Source organism: Glycine max, chromosome 3, assembly GCF_000004515.6.
Source record: "Glycine max cultivar Williams 82 chromosome 3, Glycine_max_v4.0, whole genome shotgun sequence".
In the NCBI taxonomy this organism is placed as follows: domain Eukaryota; kingdom Viridiplantae; phylum Streptophyta; class Magnoliopsida; order Fabales; family Fabaceae; genus Glycine; species Glycine max.
The window spans coordinates 4,437,548-4,443,016 of NC_016090.4; positions in this window are offsets into that span (position 1 = coordinate 4,437,548).

Here is a 5,469-nt window from a genome sequence, read left to right on the forward strand (position 1 = left end):
GTTTGCTTTGTAGGGAGGGGTTTGTGGGTTTCCTCACGAGGGGGTCATGTTTTTTGTATCCTTTCAGGAGTTTCTTCTCCTGTGTTTCATGTAGTACCCCTGGTACTCTTATCTATTAATATATTTATTCTTGGCATTTCAAAAAAAAATGGTCGTGGATCAAAGCAATGGACAAGGATTTTACTCTTCATTTTAACCAATGGTCCTCTAATCTTAAGGAAGGTTTTAGGAACTAGGAGGCGTTAACTCTTAAACTCTTAAACTGTTACAAGAACACAATAAGGGTAAGGGAAACTATTAAACTCCAATAATAGGCGTTAACTCTTAAACTGTTACAAGAACACAATAAGGGTAAGGGAAACGGTTAAACTCCAATAATAGGCGTTAACTCTTAAACTGTTAGAAGAACACAATAAGGGTAAGGGAAACTTCACTAAGGAGAAGAAGCACAAAGTTGTCACGATGCTCGAGTTAAATATGAGAAACCCTAGCCATGTTTAGTTCACTAAGTGTGCGATACATGAATGCAATCAAATATTTATACAGGATTAGACCAAACATACCTACGTGAGGTGGCGAAGGAGAAGAAGCACAGACTTCTGACGATGCTCGAGTGCGACGAACACGATGCTCGACCTTAGACAAAATGATGGTCAGATGGAGAACATACAGCTTCAAGGTAGATGGAGAACAAAGAGAGCAAGAAAGCTTAGATGGAGAAGAAGACAGAGAGAAGGACAAGACAACGCGAAGGAGACGAAACATACCTAGGTATGGTGGCGAAGGAGAAGAAGCAGAGACTTGTGACGACGCTCGAGTGCGACGAACACGATGCTCAGATGCACACAGGGATGGTTTCTCTAGACAGAGATTAGAAGAAGAAGACAGCGCGGAAGCTTAGATGGAGAAGAAGACATAGAGTGCCAGCTTCTTAGGGCTCACCATATTTTTTAAAATATAACTTCAACATCGGTTTTTAAAAAAACCCGATGTTAACAAAATGATGTTAAGGTTAACATCGGTTTTCTGGAGAAAACCGATGTTAACATAACAAACGTTAACATCGGTTTTCTAAAAACCCAATGTTAATAAACATATGTTAACATCGGTTATTTAAAAACCGATGTTTCTAATAAATGTTAACATCGGTTCTCCAATAACCGATGTTAATGAACATAGTTAACATCGGTTTTTCACAAAACCGAGGTTAACGTATACACGGTATTTACAAATATGCCCCCGCGCATATGTTTACATAGGTTTTTTTAACAACCGATGTTTACACACAGATGTAGAATCCGCTATATGTAGTTGTGAAAATATAAAGAAGCCCCCACCCATAAAAAAATCTATATTCTAATATATATACAGACATAAAAACCTCTCTCTCTCTCTCTCTCTCTCTCTCTCTCTATATATATATATATATATATATATATATATATATATATATATATATATATATATATATATATATATATATATATATATATATATATACACATGGCTTTACTAATAACAAAATAAGCATCGAGAAATTGAATTACCAATTACACGATATTATGTTATTACAGTCATCATGTTAACCAAACTGTGACCACTAATTAAGCTTTCTTATAAATCAAATTAATCCATTAACCCAAATACCTCATACAAAAAATTTACCCACTTAAGGCCCAGCTATTACATGCACGTCATAAACACCACTAAAGTCCAATAATGTAAAACGTCTGAAACCATTCACAAAAACCTCTTTGCTTACTTCCACAACTATCCACCTTCAGACTCCTCAGATCACCACTAATTTTCGCATTCCAAAAGCAACAATTGAGTTGCACCGTTCCCAACAAATATCTACCACCACTTATACCATCGGGAAGATGGATCAATTAATAAACTCCACCAAACTACTAAACCATCTTACACGTTCCCCTGCAAACTTCATCTCAACATCTTATCACCATACTTTCGCTTCAGAATAACACCAAAATGAGTATGACATCCTCCACTACCTCGACCAGAGTAAGCGCCCTTTCTTTAAAAGTTCATCTCTTCTAACCCATGTTTTCTTCTCTTACATTCAACCACAATATTTAAACTTCTACATTTCTGAACCCTGCCTTCATACAGATGAAATACCCGATCATAAGGCCACCCTCAATCATGCAATTCAAGGCAGCTTTCCACAATGACCAGGTTATACTTTAAAATACCAAAATTTACATTTTTCCCCTTACTATTATCATACAATATATGACCACTCAGTCTTCCAAAATTTACGTCCAGGCTTTTATAGAAATACCGTCATTCTACCATCAACAATGGGCACCAAATTACCCAGAATCCGTTCAGTTGAGATACAATGGAGCAACCTACCAAATACAACTCCAACAGCACCGAGGCAGATTTTTTTTAGCAGATGGACTCACAGACTTCAGAACAGATTTAGAGATCTACGAGTCCATCATCATCAACTTCTTTGCCTATGATCATAACTCCATCTTTGATGTACACTTCACTCCTTCACTCGACCAACAGACATGTGCCAGACCACTACTTCATTCTCGTCAACACATCTGAACAAAAGAAATAAGTCAATGTATCCTAGGTGCTCCACATCCACTGGTAACTTGCAATTACATCAATTTGGATTATTATGACAATTTCAATCCCATTATTAATTTTTATAAATAATATGCAGAAAATCTCATCCCATGCAGAAAAACATCTCAATGAATGTGGTAATCACATGACAATTTTAAGAAAGCATGGACCTCCTCTACAATGGAACGTGGTTACCCTCGATGCCGACATTAATGATAAAAGCATTATCTGACCATGGTATAAGTTCCTCAACAAAAATGACTTTCATCATGGAGATGAAGTATCATTCTATTACCAACCGCATGAAAAAATTTGGGAGATCGTCATTAGAAAACAAAGGAAGTGGGAATAAAACATTATGTAACTTTTCTTTTACATGTTATTAACTTTTGCTTAAATATTTTGTTAATACTTTTCTCTGAACAATCGCTCTCTGATCAATATTATGGATATATATCTATTTAATCTTCAATTCTGTCTAAATTATTGTAATTGAACTAACCAAGTAACCCATGCGTACGCACGGGTCAGACTAGTTTTCATGAAATTTCATCCTTCAAATCTTATCTATACAAAAATGTTATTGTTAGTTAAGTAAAAAAAAAAAGTAAGATTATCTCAAACAACAATAGTAAAATAAGAGAGAAAGAAAATTTAAGTCAAGAAAGAAATGATGAGCAAATGAAAATATTTTATTATATTTAAAAAAAGATATATTTTTTCTCTTATGATATTTAATAAATATAATTTCTATAAAATATTTTTTATTTTTATTTTAAATCAACAATTATTATGAAATATAAGTTTTTATCAATAGTTGAGATAAATTTAAGTGAACTTGTTATCAATGATTATTGTGTAGTTAAAGTCCTAGATCCAACGACTCATAAAAGTTTAAATTTCCTTTACATATAATATAAATAGACATAACTCTAAAAATGATTTTTTTTATTTGTTTGTTAAAGTCTTAAAAATATTTATCCTCTAATTTATTTTTTTTCCTCACAATTATTTTTATCAGTTGTAAAAGACAAATTATAATGTATTTTTTAACAATTTTAATATACTATTATTATATTTTTATTTAATATTTAAGAATATTTCTATAATTTAAACTCTTGCACTAAGTATAAATTATTATTTTTTTCATGACATTAATGCAAAGTATTTATCAATTTTATATACTGATAACTCATCTTCATAGAGAAATCTAGTTAGTCATCTTTAAGGAAGTCACTATTTTCAATTATTTTTAATATGTAAGACTTAAATCTAAAATCTTGACTTAAGGGAATGTATTTTATTTTTGTCTTAACTTTTTAGTTCATCATGGGAAATGATCCTAAAGTCACGAGCTAAGTAAAATCTTACCAATAATTATTTTTGTTAAGCCGAACTCAGATAATATCCAAACGATTCAACTTTATTTTAAATACACTAACCACTTGTACTCAGTCACTTAGTCACTTGGTTGTATCAAATTTAATTTCACTCTAGGCAATAACATGTTGGCCACAAGAATATATATTACATATTAACTTTGAAAATAAAATATAATAAAATTTCTAACTCAACTTTTTAATTTTCTTAATTTTCATTCTAATAGTATGGTCACTCATTATAACGACCCGCCTCGTCGCTACGATATCATTACTCTAAACCGCAAAGAATTTCAATTTTTAAATGAAAACTCCATTAATTTGCTTATGAAAAAATAAAGTAATTTTAATTTCACGATATACATTCCCAAACAACGCATCATTACTTAAATGAATACATACATACATATATATATATATATATATATATATATATATATATGCATAATAACTTAGTACACATCATTCACATAATGGAAGATAAATTTGTTCATACATATAATTAAGTTTGTGATTTACATCCTTAATTCAACAAAAGAATTATGGAACCAACTATGAAATAGTTGATTAACAAAATACAACTATCTCCCAAAATAATTTCAACGTCATCACGTCGGCTCGACAGCTCCACATCAGAATCTCACTTTCTGCACCTTACTGTTGTCATTCTGCTCCCACAAACAAGGTTCGCGATCATCACAGGTATCAACCACACGATACAAAATTGCAATGGTGAGTTCATTATAAAAAGAACTAATACTAAATTCTAATAACCACAATTAGCAAGAAAACATTAACAAATATCATGAGCTTACACAACATTCATTAATCAACACACACTCAACAAATAGTCATCATCCGTACATAGTTCCAATTAATCATGCTCAGTATGATGCATGCACCTGATCTCAACTCTCAGATGCAATGTGGTACCATCCCCAAGGAAATAGCCTAAGTGTGTCCACACGATACTCTCACTTAGGAAAATTAGGCAGTAAGTGTCGAGGTCACTTAGTCATGCACAGGAAACTCCCCCCCCCCCCCCCCACGATGATCAGTCTGAGTCTCAAGGGAGTTTCAAACCGAGTGACACACCCCCTAGTACAAGTATTCCTCCTCACAAGGAACTACAAGTACTTACTGGCAAAGTTTATACTATTTCCGTATCATATGAAGTATGAAACATGGGCACCATAAAGTACAATGACCATGGATGAATTAAAGATCCTAAGTCATCCCCTCCAGAAATGCTTAAACTCTTTAACCACTCTATTTTCCCCCACCAGGGACATCCGACAAGGTCAATGCACCCCCCATGAACATACACAACATACAACATATAAAATGTGGGCACCATCAAGTACACTGAACATGAATGAATTAAAAATCCTAAGTCATCCCCTCAAAGATGCTTAAACTCTTTAACCACTTTATTTTCCCCCACCAGGGACATCCGACAAGGACAATGCACCCCCCCCCCCCCCCC